Below are 17,259 nucleotides of genomic sequence, written 5' to 3'. Positions count from 1 at the left end.
AATTTTTTTATTTTGCTTCGACTCAGACCAACACGGCTACCTACCTGTGCATAACAGAGGAGGGGAATCACTGCTGCAACCCGGGGCCACATTCCCTGCAGGGTAATGTGCCAGGGGCCGCATGCTGGCAGTGGGTGGGGCCAGAGTGGGTGGTGGGCGGAGCCACAGATAAAAATGTTCTGGATTAACTAATTTGGAATATAGGGTTCCCTGCTTCATTTTTCATTATGGCTATCTCAGAATTCCCATTCCTAAGCTCTGCTCAGAGCCCCACAGGGTTTGACGGGGTTGCTCTCAAATGAGAATTTAAAAGAGGTGGATTTTTTATAAGTACAGTTTACAAACACCACTACTGTACTGTTCTAAAAAGGAAGAGAAAGTGGTTCTTTTCTAACTTTAATATGCTACATACACCACAACCCCACCACCAATTTCTCCTCGGACTCTTGGAGGGTAAAACCTTGCGCCTCCAAAGACATGCAAACATGAAAAAGGTTTTAAAATCCAAAGAAAACCCCACATAAATTTATTTTCATCATACAACACACTGCCCCTCACAGTTGCCCCGAGACTACCTTGAAGCAAGGTGTGGGGAGGCATGTTTAAAAAGCCAGGAAAGGAAGAAAAGAACAGGAAACAAGGAACTGTGGAGAGAGGGCTGGACAAATGAGGCAGCTTCTGGGGGTGCTGAAGTCTGCATAAAATGAGACTGGGGCTCATGTGTGGTCCCTAGGCTCAAGATTATCCATCTGTGATGCAGAAGAATGCAGCCTGACAGTGCAATCCACCTAACTCTTAACATGGTGCCTTTCTGCTTAATTTGTTAGCTTGTCAGTTTAGAGAAAAGGTGAGTAAGAGTTGACATGAGGGGCATCTACCGTATCTGCTTAGCCACCATTAAGAACAGAATGCTGAGCAATTGGCATTTGATCTGATGCAGCAGATTTCTTAATATCCATCCATAAGAAGAGCCTGCTGGATCAGGCAGAAGGTCCATTTAGTCCAGCATTCCATTGTCACAATGACCATCCAAACACCTGTGAGAGCCCAAGCAGAACCTGAGAGCAACAGCGCTCTCCCCTCCCCTGATTCCAAACAATGTGTATTCAGAAGCATTGCTGCCTCTGACAGTGGAGGGGAAACACAGCTATTGTGGCTAGTGGCTACTGATACCTCTACCCTCCATGAATTTGTTTAACCTTCTTTTAAAGTTACGTAAGTTGGTAGCCATCACTACCTTGTGGGAGTGAGTTCCACAGATGCCTTGCAAAACAGTACTTTCTTTTGCCAGCATTCAGCTTCATGGGATGTCCTGGTTCCTGTGTCTTCAGAGAGAGGGGAATAACTTTCCTCTGTCCAGTCTACTTTTTCCACACCACCAGTAATTTTGTAAACCTCTATCCTGAGCCCTTTTACTCACCTTTTCTCTAAACTAAAAATCCAGAATGTTGTAACATTTCATCAGATAGAGAGAAATACATACATACACTTTCAGATATAGATTTGTTTTTTAAAAAAAGGCTGAGAACCATTGAGAACCCGTGACAAAGGGTTACACTAATGTAAACAATCTGGAAGTTGGGCATATCCAAATCAGTCAGCCATGGCGGCTTCTCCAATTTTATGGTTCTCGCTGGCAGGTGCAGCCAATTAGCCTAATAGCAAGCAGAAAATCAGAGAGAGAGAGAGAGAGAAAAGGCTGGGGAAAATACAGAGGAAAAATAAAGAGGCGAAGGGAAAGTGAGGGAAACTGCAAGATGAAGGCATGGAAAGACAGGAAGATGTTTTACAGGCAGAGGGGTTTTATCCGACTCCTTGCTCCCACCATACATGTGTGTTCACTACAACTTCTGAAAGGGTGCACAAACTGAATGGTATACACATGATGGAAGGCCCTGCTTTTTCCAGGTTTTCCAGGTTTTCCAAATGCCCAGACTGAGCCTATGCAACCTGTATTGCACTCATGGAGGTTCCTTCAGAAGGTATATGCTGAATAGGTTTAGCGGGCAAGCCTAAAGCAGCAGCCATGATCCAGCTCTATGGCTTCATCCTAATGTGTGAATGATCCCAGAGGGCTGGCAACTGATCAGGAAAAAGAAAACCCTATCCTGGTTAGGGATGGGTAAAAGCATCAGTTTTGGTCTCTCTCTGTTTCTCATTTTTCCCATCTTAGATTCATTTCTCCACACTTCCACATCAGTTTGCATTTTATTTTATTTTATTTTAAAAAAACAACCCTCATGAAAATTCATCAGCATTTTGGTGCAAATTTCTCTTAATAAACACATTTTTTAACTGACTAAATATTTTTGTAAGCAATTTCCTCTAACATAATGCATTTTTATATGCTATTTTCACAAATACGTGCACTTTTATGCATACCCGAGTATATTCATTTTTGTACACATTACTTGGCGAGAGTACAGCATTGCAAAATTCAGAGAAATGCAAATTTCAAACGATGGTTGCATTTCAGTTGCTGCATTGTTGTGGGAAGCACAATTTTAGTAGGTTTGCCTTTCAATGCAGGTTGAACGAAGTTTCTTCCCCATCCCGCCTTTGGGCCTGTCATGCAGCTTATGAAAGACACAGGAGCCCTGCCAGAATGGAAGGTGGCAATGCTAGCTTGATTCAAATCCTCAGCAAGGAAATAAGACAGGAAGAACAACCCAAAATTCACAAGAGACACTGTGCAAGTCACTGAAATGGGAGAAACAAATAACTTTGAAAGCTTGCAGTAGGGGCAGGAAGGGGTTCTTTATTTCCTGGGTGGGGGGACACATGGGAAACTTGCTTCTATTCTTATATTTGCTGCAGGCAGCGCTTAGAAAGTTAAATCTCTTGTATCTGTATTTACCTCTGGTAAGCAGAGATACAACAGTACCAGTGAGGTGTTCCACAGAAACAGAACACTCAGAAGAAAATTTCAAAGTTAGACTACTAGCAGAAAAAACAAGGATGGGTGTATTAAAGAATTTTCTCTGCTTTCTATGCTCCCAATACCCACTGGACGTGAGAAAGGGGTGTGTGAGTCTTGATGTGCCTGCATCCTCTCACAGTGGCTACCTAGCTGAAAACTGCAGGGGAAATGTATCAGTGGGGACTTAGTGATGGCAGAAAACTTCACCTGTTTTATTTCTGCCTGTTGTGCTGCTGTTTAAAGGTATAAGCAGCCCGCTGGGGGTGGATATGTGTGTGCAGTGGCAAACGAAGAATGTAGTTTAGGCTCCAAGCCTGAAGCACTTATTATTTAACTAAGCAGGTGCGCCTGGGAGTAGCAGGCATCCCCCAGAGATGGTTCTGTGCTAATGAGAGCGTGTGTGTTGTTTTTTTAAATAGCAAGCCTTCAATAAAAGCAGTTTCTCTCTAACCTCCCTCCCCACCCCCCACCCCAAATTTCAGGACTTTTTCTCAGAGGCTGTAAAGCAGCAGTGAATGTAAAGAATTTGTCGCTATGCACTGCTAAGTTCTGCCTTCCCCAGCTGTCAGAGGCTCAGCCAGCCACTGGAAAAGCTGTGGGGGCCCAAACAGATGCAGAGAGTGGGAGGTGGTGGTGGCAGGAGGAAATGCGGACATGGAGGGATGGCAGGCTGCGCCAAGAGAAGCTGGCTCCAGCAAAATAGCTGTATTGCAGCCCAATTCTGCACATTTTCTCTGAAGTCGGACTCCTCCAGTTTCAATGCACTAGTACACTCATGCTGATTTCCTTCGGGAGCTTTTGCTATAGTGTTGACTCTTTAATTTTATTTCTGGGATTTGTACCCACTGGTCCCATCACCTCCTGGCAAATAGGAGGGGAAGAAATGAAGGCAGTGAGAGATTTTACTTTCTTGAGCTCCTTGATCACTGCAGATGGTGACAGCAGTCATGAAATTAAAAGACGCCTGCTTCTTGGGAGAAAAGCAATGACAAACCTAGACAGCATCTTAAAAAGCAGAGATATCACCTTGCCTACAAAGGTCCATATAGTTAAAGCTATGGTTTTCCCAGTAGTGATGTATAGAAGTGAGAGCTAGACCATAACGAAGGCTGATCGCCGAAGAATTGATGCTTTTGAATTATGGTGCTGGAGGAGACTCTTGAGCAGGCATCCCCAAACTGTGGCCCTCCAGATGTTTTGGCCTACAACTCCCATGATCCCTAGCTAACAGGACCAGTGGTCAGGGAAGATGGGAACTGTAGTCCAAAACATCTGGAGGGCCAAAGTTTGGGGATGCCTGCTCTTGAGAGTCCCATGGACTGCAAGAAGATCAAACCTATCCATTCTTAAGGAAATCAGCCCTGAGTGCTCCCTGGAAGGACAGATCGTGAAGCTGAGGTTCCAATACTTTCGCCACCTCATGAGAAGAGAAGACTCCCTGGAAAAGACCCTGATGTTGGGAAAGATTGAGGGCACAAGGAGAAGGGGACGACAGAGGACGAGATGGTTGGACAGTGTTCTCGAAGCTACGAACATGAGTCTGACCAAACTGCAGGAGGCAGTGCAAGACAGGAGTGCCTGGCGTGCTATGGTCCATGGGGTCACGAAGAGTCGGACACGACTAAAAGACTAAACAACAACAACAACAACCCTATCCTTTACAAGAGCCTCTCCCAACCTGGTGCCCTCCAGATGTTTTACAGAACATGCACCAGCCGCAGCCAGCATGGTTGGTGGTTGGGGGAGTGGGAGTTATCCATCTGATAGCTTTGCTGATGCCACAGATGTGCTCATCGCTGACATGAAATCTGTTTTCCAGATTTCAGAGGGTGATGCATTTTAACAGTTAATATTTAAAATAATCTTTGGTGGGGCCTACTCACATGAAACTCCACTGATGCAGGCATAGAGGGTTGGTTTTTTTAAAAAACAAAACACTAAGCAGTTTATAATTGCTTTAACATAAAATAAAATATTAAATTGGAAATAAGTGAGAGTGAGATAGCTCAGTTGGTAGAGCATGAGACGCTCAGTCTCAGGGTCATGGGTTTGAGCCCCATGTTGGGCAAAAAGATCAGTTGGACTAGATGATCCTTGTGGTCCCTTCCAACTCTGCAAATCTATAAAGTCCAACTGAGGCAACAGGCAGTGGCGGAGAGCAGGCGCGTTGCCCCCAAGGATGTGGTGCGCGTTTTGGGGGCAGGATGCGCGTTTTGGGGCGGGGCGCACGTTTGGGGGCGGGCAGCCGCGATGGCGCCCCTGGGATCGCCCTGCCCCCACCGCCCCTATCTTCCTACGCCCCTGGCAACAGGACTTGTGCTCCCAATGAAGTATGCACAGAATTGCAATCTGAGGCTTGCTCACTACTGCAGTAGAAACCTTTTGTTGTCATTATATTGTCCAAGATGACAGGAAAGATACCCACCCTCTATTATCCATAGAAAATAGCTTATAATTGTCAATCTGATTTACATACCTATTTGGATATATGGACTGCCTATATTAGTTCATTTGTTTAAATTAGAATTGATGAAATACTCCTATTGTTAATGTCAGCAGGCAATATTTATATCTTTATTCATTCCTTCTTCTGTTATATTTGCAGTCTTCTTTTTTTATAAAAAAAATCTGTTCTATTCTGTATTATAATATATTATATTATTCAACAAAGGCTTATATTTTGTTAGTGAACCATTTTATGAATAGAATATATCGTATTCCTGAAATTGCTCACTGCCACAATATGAACCTTTTGTACAATTAGATTATATATTTGGTTGAATTAAATCAGGGTTTCCCCAAGTGGTCAATATCGACCCCCTGGGGTCATTGGGACTGTGCAGGGGGTGAATAAAGACCTTGGGGTGGGAAAAAAAGTCCTAGGGAGGGAAAAGATGTTAATGAGTTATAATGTGAAAAAAATGAATTGGGAACTCTGAGCCTCAGAAACAAGGGGCATGTGCTGTGTTTAACAAGATGATTCCACAATGCAACAGTATCCCTTTTTAACATTTTATGATTCCTAGCCACAGTGCTCAATATTGATTACATGCCAGCATTTCTTGATTTTAATTCATTTATGTTCCTAAGACTCTTGCTCGGGATCAACAACAACTTTATAAGCTCCTCAATGGGGCCAATGAACTCAAGCATTTTGGGGGGGACGGACCTGATTTAAAAGGCCTTGCGTAAAGGCTTACTTTGTTTACTCAACCACCTTAAAAACAAACATAGCCTACCCCGCCGTACCCCCAACTCTTCCTCCAGCCCATGTCGGAGGGTATATTAACCTATGCCCTCGAAACACCTGCCGTCCTGTCCTTTATTGTACGGGAGGCCTAGCCTTAATTTTCTTGTTGAGCGCTTGGCTGGGAAGGATTACTTCACAACCAAAGTTCGCGGAGTTCAAGGGCCGGGGCCCTCAGGGACGCCTGAGAGCAATCTTTTGCCATTCGCTCTGCCTGCCAGCTCGACTCGGCGGCCCTCAGGAATTCCCCCAGCTGCTGTTTTATTTCAGATAAGCCCCTCATGGCACTGCTGTCCGTCCCCCCTCCATCCGCCTCTTCTGCAGACCTTGTACATCTACAATAGAGGGGGAAGAGAAGGAATCATCGGCACCGCCAAAGGCTTATTCTTCATCCCACAGGCCTCGAGCCCTTTTCACTGGTGGAGCGGCATTAAAGACTCCAGTTCCCTTCGCTTTTGTCATTCCCTCCTTTGTAATAGAGTGATTCACAAATTCAGGCTTTTATCTCCCTGGAAAAAAAGGGGGGGAATCAGCGGGGGGGGGAGGAAGAAAAAAATGGTGGTGGGGGGTTGCAAGAGGAAAGTGAAAGGCTACAATGAAGAGGGGAAAATGGCGGGAAATGTCTCCTCAGAGGTCCCATTGTGCGCCTTTGCCGTGTTACAAGGGTAAACACACTAATCATGTGTGAGAAGGAGGCCTTGGGCCTCGGTGCGGAATTCACTGAAAAGCTGCACATTCTTCACTGTGGTGGTTTTTCTTTTTTCTTTTCCTCCCCCCAGAGCTTTGGGAAAAATCACGCATCAGAAGAGTTTTTCCCTTCTTCTTCGTCTTCCCTTCTCCTGATTTGCCCGAGAGCTCTTGAGTGCAGAAAAGAGCTTGGCCTATTGAGCTAGCCAGGCATTTTCATTACATGCATCGTCGTGAGTGACTGCGTAGGGGAAACACCCCACAGGATTTCTGCACAGCTTTCTGGGATTCGAGAAAGGAGCCTTGTAGCCCCTCACAACGGCCACCTCTCCTGTGGTGCATTCTTATGTGAGGCCTGCCATGTGGGAGCTGCTAGAAATGGTCTGGCATAGCCATGAACGCCACACTGCACGGCAGGATGATGGCGCATTTCCCATTGTTATACACCCATAGGTAATAGAGCTCCTGTTTAAAGCAGGGACGGTCCTGAGTTTGTAACTTCTGTCCTTGCTTCATACACATGTTGATTTGGTTTCTCTGTCTCCAGTGAGCAATTTTTAAAATGTTGGCTACTGGGCACAGGTATAGGTTAAGGTGGAAGAAGAGCAAGCTGAATCTTTGTGTGTGTGTGTGTGTGTGTGTGTGTGAGAGAGAGAGAGAGAGAGAGAGAGAGAGAGAGAGAGAGAGAGAATGTGAAAAAGTGAATGGGTGTGTATGTGAATGTGGTATATATGTACATAGGCACATAAGGAAGCTGCCTTATTATAGTCCATCTAGCTTAGTGTTGTCAACACTAAGGTAGCAGCTCTCCTGGCTTTCAGACAGTTGTCTCCCTCAGTCCTAGCTGGAGATGCCATGGATTGAACCTGGGACCATCTTCATGCAAAGGATGTGCCCTTCTACTTAGCTGTGGCCCTGTTTGTGATAATGTGCTTTGGCCTTATCCATTTTTGCCCCACCTACCATCACATGTCCATTGAGTTTTCTTGGCAGGGATACTGGAGTGGCTTGCCAGTTCCTTCTCCAGGTGGATCACGTTTAGTCAAAACTCTCCACTATGACCTGTCCATCTTGGGTGGCCCTGCATGGCATAGCTCATAGCTTCTCTGAGTTATTCAAGCCCCTTTGCCACGACAAGGCATTGATCCATGAAGGGGAGAAAAGCAATGACAAACCTAGACAGCATCTTAAAAAGCAGAGACATCACCTTGCCGACAAAGGTCCGTATAGTTAAAGCTATGGTTTTCCCAGTAGTGATGTATGGAAGTGAGAGCTGGACCATAAAGAAGGCTGATCGCCGAAGAATTGATGCTTTTGAATTATGGTGCTGGAGGAGACTCTTGAGAGTCCCATGGACTGCAAGAAGATCAAACCTATCCATTCTTAAGGAAATCAGCCCTGAGTGCTCACTGGAAGGACAGATCGTGAAGCTGAGGCTCCAATACTTTGGCCACCTCATGAGAAGAGAAGACTCCCTGGAAAAGACCCTGATGTTGGGAAAGATTGAGGGCACTAGGAGATGGGGACGACAGAGGACGAGATGGTTGGACAGTGTTCTCGAAGCTACGAACATGAGTTTGACCAAACTGCGGGAGGCAGTGCAAGACAGGAGTGCCTGGCGTGCTATGGTCCATGGGGTCATGAAGAGTCGGACACGACTAAACGTCTAAACAACAACAACAACAACCATCACATGAGCACTTTCCCCCAGGGAAAACGTTGTCCTCATTGGGGAAAAGGTGTCCTAGAGGCTGGTTCAGGAGTTCCAATGTTTCAGGTTTCAGCCCCTTCCTTGGCACCTGCAAGTTATATCTCTCGGTGAGACACAGGTGCATCTTGGGTCTACTGTGCATGCATAGGGAATAGAATCATAGAATCATAGAATCATAGAGTTGGAAGAGACCACAAGGGCCATCCAGTCCAACCCCCTGCCAAGCAGGAAACACCATCAAAGCATTCCTGACAGATGGCTGTCAAGCCTCTGCTTAAAGACCTCCAAAGAAGGAGACTCCACCACACTCCTTGGCAGCAAATTCCACTGCCGAACAGCTCTTACTGTCAGGAAGTTCTTCCTAATGTTTAGGTGGAATTTTCTTTCTTGTAGTTTGAATCCGTTGCTCCGTGTCCGCTTCTCTGGAGCAGCAGAAAACAACCTTTCTCCCTCCTCTATATGACATCCTTTTATATATTTGAACATGGTTATCATATCACCCCTTAACCTTCTCTTCTCCAGGCTAAACATACCCAGCTCTCTAAGCCGTTCCTCATAAGGCATCGTTTCCAGGCCTTTGACCATTTTGGTTGCCCTCTTCTGGACACGTTCCAGCTTATCAGTATCCTTCTTGAACTGTGGTGCCCAGAACTGGACACAGTACTCCAGGTGAGGTCTGACCAGAGCAGAATACAGTGGTACTATTACTTCCCTTGATCTAGATGCTATACTCCTATTGATGCAGCCCAGAATTGCATTGGCTTTTTTAGCTGCTGCATCACACTGCTGACTCATGTCAAGTTTGTGGTCTACCAAGACTCCTAGATCCTTTTCACATGTACTGCTCTCAAGCCAGGTGTCTCCCATCCTGTATTTGTGCCTTTCATTTTTTTTGCCCAAGTGTAGTACTTTACATTTCTCCTTGTTAAAATTCATTTTGTTTGCTTTGGCCCAGTTGTCTAATCTGTTAAGGTCATTCTGAAGTGTGATCCTGTCCTCTGGGGTGTTAGCCACCCCTCCCAATTTGGTGTCATCTGCAAACTTGCTCAGGATGCCCTCAAGCCCATCATCCAAGTCATTGATAAAGATGTTGAACAAGACTGGGCCCAAGACAGAACCCTGTGGCACCCCACTAGTCACTACTCTCCAGGATGAGGAGGAGCCATTGATGAGCACCCTTTGGGTTCGGTCAGTAAGCCAGTTACAAATCCACTGAATGGTAGCATTGTCTAGCCCACATTTTACCAGCTTCTTTACAAGAATATCATGGGGCACCTTGTCAAAGGCCTTGCTGAAATCAAGATAGGCTACATCCACAGCGTTCCCTTCATCTACCAGGCTTGTAATTCTGTCAAAAAATGAGATCAGATTAGTCTGACATGACTTATTTTTCAGGAACCCATGCTGACTTTTAGTGATCACAGAGTTTCTTTCTAGGTGCTCACAGACTGTTTGCTTAATGATCTGCTCTAGAATCTTTCCTGGTATTGATGTCAGGCTGACTGGGCGGTAATTGTTTGGGTCCTCTCTTTCCCCCTTTTTGAAAATAGGGACAACATTTGCCCTCCTCCAGTCTGCTGGAACTTCGCCTGTTCTCCAGGAATTTTCAAAGATTATTGCCAGTGGTTCTGAAATCACCTCTGCCAGTTCTTTTAATACTCTTGGATGTAGTTCATCTGGCCCTGGAGACTTGAATACATCTAAACTAGCCAAGTATTCTTGTACTACCTCCTTACTTATTCTGGGCTGTGTTTCCCCTGCTGAATCATCTGCTCCATATTCTTCAGGTCGGGCGTTGTTTTCTTTCTTGGAGAAGACTGAGGCAAAGAAGGCATTGAGGAGTTCTGCCCTTTCTCTGTCCCCTGTTTGCATTTCACCATCTTCTCCTCTGAGTGACCCCACTGTTTCCTTGTTTTTCCTTTTGCTACGGACATACCCATAAAAGCCCTTTTTGTTGCTTTTAACCTCTCTAGCGAGCCTGAGTTCATTCTGTGCTTTAGCTTTTCTGACTTTGTCTCTACACGTGCTGGCTATATGTTTGAATTCCTCTCTGGAGATTTCCCCCCTTTTCCATTTTTTGTACATATCCCTTTTAAATCTTAACTCAGTCAAAAGTTCTTTAGATAGCCAGCCTGGCTTCTTTAGGCATCTTCCATGTTTCCGTCTCATTGGTATTGCCTGAAGTTGTGCTTTTAATATCTCCCTTTTAACAAACTCCCAACCATCATGAACTCCCTTCCCTTTTAGTATTACTGTCCATGGGATTTCACCCAGCGTTTCCCTAAGTTTTCTGAAGTCGGCTTTCTTAAAGTCTAGAATTTGGACCTTAGAATGCTTGGTTGCTCCTTTCCGCTGGATAATAAACTCCAGAAGAGCATGGTCACTCCCACCTAATGATCCTGCCACTTCTACCCCACTAACCAAGTCATCACTATTGGTTAGGACCAGATCTAAAATGGCTGATCCTGTGCATATGTGGCTGATCTATGCATAGGGTGCATATGTGGCTGATCTATGCATAGGGTGCATATGTGGCTGATCTAGGGTGCATATGTGGCTGATCTATGCATAGGGTGCATATGTGAACCCTAAGGTGCCAAGGATTGCATCATCTGCCATTTCACATTCTGCCATCCTCAAACTTAATTCTGAAAGTTCAAAAGGACAAAATGATGCCTGTTGCAAGCTCCCCTCCCTGAGCTGGATCCCTCCTTCCACAAAACTCTTGGTCATTCCACTCTTGGTCCTCCTTGAGTAACTGAACATAAAGAGAATGCATAATGTGCAATGCTCTTGGGCATTAACCCCACTGCTCCAGCATCTCATGTAAGTCAGAGGAGTGACTCCAAAGTGGTAACAGGATTGTACACTATGTGCATATGTCCTAAAGCAGTGGTCTTCAATCTTGGTACCCCAGAAATTGTTGAACTAACCTTGATGGCTATATTCTGCCTCTGCTGTTTGAAGCAGTATCCCTCTGAATATTGTTTGTCAGGGAACCCAAGTGGGGAGGTGGCTTTTGCACTCAGGTCCTGCTTCCTTCCATCCCATTGGCATATTTTTGTCCATTGTGAGAACAGGATGCTGGACTAGTTGGGCCACTGGCCTGATCCAGCAAGGTTTTTCTTATGCTCTTTTGGACAGTGACTCTCGTCATGCCCAGCCAACTTAGCCAATGGTCAAGGATGATGACACTTGTAGTTCAACAACATATGTGGACCAAAGGTTGAAGAATACTGTTCTAGAACCACTGCTGTGAGAAGTCCATAACACAAAATACACATGTCCAACAGCAGCTTGGAAGTGCTTCACACCATCACAGTCACATTTAAGACAGAATAGAAGTTACAATGGAGAGAGAGACATATGACTTTTTGATTCAGCCACTGAAAAGTCAAAGGCTGGTTGTGCCATGTCAAGAAAACAAAATTTGTTTATGCAAACAGATCATTCATCGCTCATGTCGCTTCTCTTGCTCACTCTCTTTTCTCTCCCATTGTGACAGGAGCAGACACACTGTTTTTCATCCTGCTGAGGAAATATTAATTTGGACGTGTCCCTTGAGGGGCATGTTTTCTTTTTGATACAGGTTTACTGAATTCTGTGCCAAGGTACCAAGGTTCATGAGGTTCTGTATAGCAAATAATTAAGCCAGTATGTTTGAGTTACAGCAGGAGCCCAGCAGAAGTCCTTGATGGAAATGCACCTAAGCAGCAGCACTACGGCCATGTTGCTTGTACCATCTGCTAGTGTGGAAACACGCACTCCTGTTAACATTACGGGAAACACACTCCTGTTAACATTAATGTGAGGCAGGGGGAAATTGGCAGGCGAGTGAGAATGGGTTGTAGCCTACTAACATTTATTCAGAGTATACCTACTGGAATTCATAGATCCATGCTACTCATGTTCATTCATTTCAATAGGTCTACTCAGAATAGGACTAACACTGGATACAAGCCAGTGTCCTGAACTGGGCTCCACCTGGCCTCACCTGGGGCCTGCAGGATGGATCTTTATCTCCTCCACACACATTTGTGGACTTTGCAAGCCCTGATGATCAGCTGACGAGCAAGGTCTGCAAATGTCATATGTAATGATAGGTGTAGGGCAGTTAGGCATGGATTACCCAAAACAGGCAGGGGAGGGGGTCGAATGAGGTCCATGGGCTGGAGGTTCTCCATTGTTCAAGCAGAGGACTGTAAAGTAAATTGCATGACCGCACTAAAATGGAATAGTTCTCTGGATTAGCACTGATGGGGCTGTACATAATTCTCTGCATCGTCACTGGGCAGAACTCCAGGAAATGACTGTGTTGTGGTGTGATTGTTCATATGAAGAGCAGTTGATGTTTCTCTGTGTTTTGTTTGAGCTGCCTTGCTTTTGATTCGGAGTCTACAGCCTACCTTGAGCTCTCTTTCATTTGTTCTCATTTCCTCTGGTTTGGTTTGGCCATCCTTTGCTTTCTTTTTCTTTTCTTTTTAAAACAAGTCTTTCTATAGCACTGAAGTTGGCTGCAACCCAAACACCGCTCTGGAATGAGAGAGATGTGGGGAAGTGGGAGGGGGAGCTTGAATCTGACACAGGGCAGAGGGCAGCAAAAACAACAAAGGGGAAAAAATCGACATGGGGAAAGAGAAGAATAAATGTTTCGCTTTGGCAGAAAAGGCTATCTGATTTGGCAAAAAAAGCCCTCGTTAAATCAAAACAAGATATTTTTCTCCTGGGCAGAAACCCCACCGGATGTGCACAGTATTAAATGCAATAATTTAAATGAGAGATTGAATGCATTGGGGAGGAGAGCCAAAATCTATGTTGTTTCATGAGCTGTTTTCTCTTTCCGCCTTTTTCCTTCCTCTTTGCTTTCTGCCATTCTCTCCCCTATGCACCCAGGGCAATTTGTCTGTGTGTTTCTAATGTGATATGAGACTTTTTTTGCTTAAATTGCAAACACTTTTATATGGTACCTTGGAAATCAAACAGAATCTGTTCCGGAAGTCCGTTCAACTTCCAACATGTTTGGAAACCAGAGCACAGCTTCTGATTGGCTGCAGGAGCGTCCTGCAGCCAATCAGAAGCCGCGCCAGACGTTCGGCTTCTGAAAATTGTTCGAAAACCGGAACACTCACTTACAGGTTTCAATCATTCGGGAGCCAATTTGTTTGGAAGCCAAGGCGTTTTGGATCCAAGGTACAACTGTAAAACTATTGACAGTGGCAGGAAAGTGTGGCAAGGTGAGACCTAAAGAGGGACACTCTGGCCTGTAGTCACCATGGTGTAAGACAACTCTAGGAATATAGGAAAGGTGAGACCTAAAGAGGGACACTCTGGCCTGTAGTCTCTATGGTGCAAGATGACAACTCTAGGAATATAGGAAGCGGCCATACACCAAATCAGACCATTGGTTTATCTAGCTCAGTATTGTCCACACTGACTGGCAGCAGCTCTCTAGAGTTTCAGGCAGGGGACATCCCCAACCCTACCTGGAGATGCCGAGTATTGAACGTGGGACCTTGAGCATGCTCAATCACTGAGCTATGGCTCTTCCCCCTCTAGCCCACCTTGCTTTGTGAGCCTGTGCTGAAGTCTCACATAACCAAAACAGTATATGTACCAATTTGTCTTAGGTTGTTATGGGACAGATAGAGGCTTCCTCCAGACTGTCAGTATTTGGCAGGAGGGATTCAAGGGCATATGTTGTAAACCGCCCTGAGTGCTATAGGGTGGTCTAAAAATTAATTAATTAAATAACATACCAGAGCCTGAGGGTCACAATCAAAACCATACACTTTTAAGTGTATTTGAAGCACATGACTTCCCCCAAAGAATCCTGGTAACTCTAGTTTGTTAAGGATCCTGAGAACTGAAGCTCTGTGGAGGAAACGACAGTTCCCAGGATTCTTTGGAAGAAGCTGTGACCTAAGTTTTGCACGTTTAATGTGGATTAAAATGTTGTCACCCGAGAGCAACAAACAAATAACTAATGGGAAGCCATATATTTGGGCTCATCCACACTTACCTTCGCTCTGTGTTTCTAGGCACAAGTTCGGGCTTTCCATGTCTGCATTTTACCACTGAATCAGAGCAAACATCAATTTGGTTTTCCACGGATTCATATTTGCTCTGATTCAGTGGTAAAACATGGTTTTTCCTCAGGAAAGCTGTAGGCATGGGCGTAGTAGCCAGCATTTTTTTTGGGGGGGGACCATTTGTTAGGGGGGCAGGTCTTTTGTTGGGGGGGGGGCAGAACCAACACGATTGATCAGTTAGTTAAGTATATCTATTGTTTTACTTGAGGGGGGCAGCTGCACCCCCTGGCTATGCCCATAGCTCCCGGCAATAACAAACCGAACCCCTCCCCCCCGCTCAGACACGGACTTGGATCTGTGCCTAGAAAACACGGAGCAAAGGTAAGTGTAGGTGAGCCCTATGTCTATATTAGGATAAATCATCATTAAAATGCTGGTGAATTTTTGCGAGGCCTTAAAAAAATCCAATCTTGATGTGAAAATGTGGAGAACTGAAGACTGGGAGGGAAATAAGAATCTGAAATTGACAGATTCACCCACCCCAACTCTATCCATGAGAGTGAGGGACTGACTGGTGCTTGTGGGGGACCCGGAGTACAGTGTGTGAAAAATGAAAATGAAAAATCTTCCAGTGCCCCAGTAGAGAAGGGATCGGTGGGCTGAGGAAATGACTCATCAGGAAGGAAGCAGGAAGACCCCTTTGGGGAACGGCCTACGAGCTGCTAGCTTTTGTGTTTTGGGGGATACGGACTGTCTGGCTGTGTAGAGAGGAGTCCAGTGGGCAGGGAACAGTGACACCGTCCACCTCCTGGCCTTTCCCCAACTCTCTCTAGTCATGCTCAGAGAAGCTGCAGGCTAATGCAAAAGGGGTGGGCGCAAATAAAGGCAGGGGGAATTCATTATTAGAGATGAAGGGCGGAGGGAATAACAAGGAGAAAGGACGGATGGGAATTTGGGAGCATGTAAGCATCGAAGCCAGGTCTCTTATGTTTGGCTGGGAAAATCATGTTTAACAAGCCCGCACAATGAGTCCTTGTGGGCTTGAGGCGTATGACAGAAATAAGGCCTGACAGCATCTAGGGTGGGAGCTTCTCGGGCCTCCTCCAACAAAGCATTTTCAGCCGTGCAGCCTGCTGCCGCCCACCACCGACAGCCCCAGCACCTCCCTGTTCCCACACACTTCTTCTCCAGCTCCACGGCTGCTCAGGCGGCCGGCTCCAAATGAGTGAAGACGCAGAGCAAGAATTACCCAAGTAGCACATTTTAGGGCGACGGCTCTCGACTTCTGCAAAGGCTTCATAAGAACATGAGAAGAGCCTGCTGGATCAGGGCCATTGGCTCATCTCATGCAGCATCCTGGTCTCACAGTAGCTGAAACCTGTGGGAAACCAGCACAAGAGCACTCTCCCCTCCTGTGGTTTCCAGCAACTGAAGCATCACTCCTTCCAACTATGGGGGCAGAGCAGAGCCAGTGTGGCTGGTAGCCATTGATAGCTCTCTCCTCCATTTTTTTAAATCCTTTGAAAAAGCCATCTGGGTTGGTGGCCATCACTGTCTCCTGTGGGAACGAGTTCCATGTGGCCCATAGTGTCCCCGGATTTGCTCTGGGTGGTTGGGGGAAACCCCAGAACAAATGTAGGGGACCTGCAGGGGGATGAGAAGGGGGCAAAGTTCCATTGTGGATTGTGGAAATCACATATAGCTCAGTGCTATATGGCATACAGCCCAGTGCATTTATTAGGGGGAAGGGTGCATCAAAATGAATATATTCATGAAAATAACATGAATACAAAAGTGTGTATTAGGGAAAAAGTTTGTGCCAAAGTGTGAACATGAGTCAAAGCTGCATACAATTGTGTTTATTAGGAGAAACATGCACTATAATGCTGATGGATTCTCACGAGGAGTTAGTTAAAAGAGAAAGAAAAATGCAAATTGTTGAAGAATTTAAGATTGGAAAGGCGAGAAATCGAGAGAACCAACATTGACTGATCTATCCATCCATTCCTAGTTGTGTCTTTCAAACAGAGGTCCACAGAATCAGAGTTAATGTCAGACTGGGCCGGAAAAGACCCAGCTTCAAATCCCCTCCCAGCTGTGAAATTCATGGTGTGACCTTGGATAGTCACGCTGTCTCAGTCCAACCTACCTTGCAGGATTGTGGTGAATATAAAACCATATACCACCTTAGCAGTACTGGAGGAAGAAAAAGATATATATGCAATTTGTTGTAGTTGGTTATTAATGAAATTAGTTGTCGCTATTGTTACTATTTCTGTTTTGAGTCTTGAGTTGGCCCCCTCAAAAGGCACTGCCAAGGCCTTCTTTGGCTCTGAAGTGGGTGCAAATGTTGCCCACCTCTGCATGCTGGGCTCTGTCACTTCAAACCATGCATGGGGAACCTATTCTGCCCAAGGAACTCATTCCCTTCCTGGGGCCACATGCAAGTGGTAGGCAGGGCCAGAAACAAAAGTGGGTGGGGCAAGGCATGCTAATTTTACCTTTGCACAGTCAATGAGTTTCTACACACACCGGCACGTCCTGCTTTCCATCTTCCATCCAGACCAGCAAGCGCTCAAGGCCACATTTCAGCCAGGAAAATACATTCAGGGTGTGAAACAGGTCCAGAGAAGGGCAAGATAGAGGTCTAGAGGGCCACACTTGG

This window comes from Zootoca vivipara, chromosome 13 (genome assembly GCF_965207765.1).
Source record: "Zootoca vivipara chromosome 13, rZooViv2.hap1.1, whole genome shotgun sequence".
Lineage (NCBI taxonomy): Eukaryota > Metazoa > Chordata > Lepidosauria > Squamata > Lacertidae > Zootoca > Zootoca vivipara.
This window is presented reverse-complemented; position numbering follows the sequence as displayed.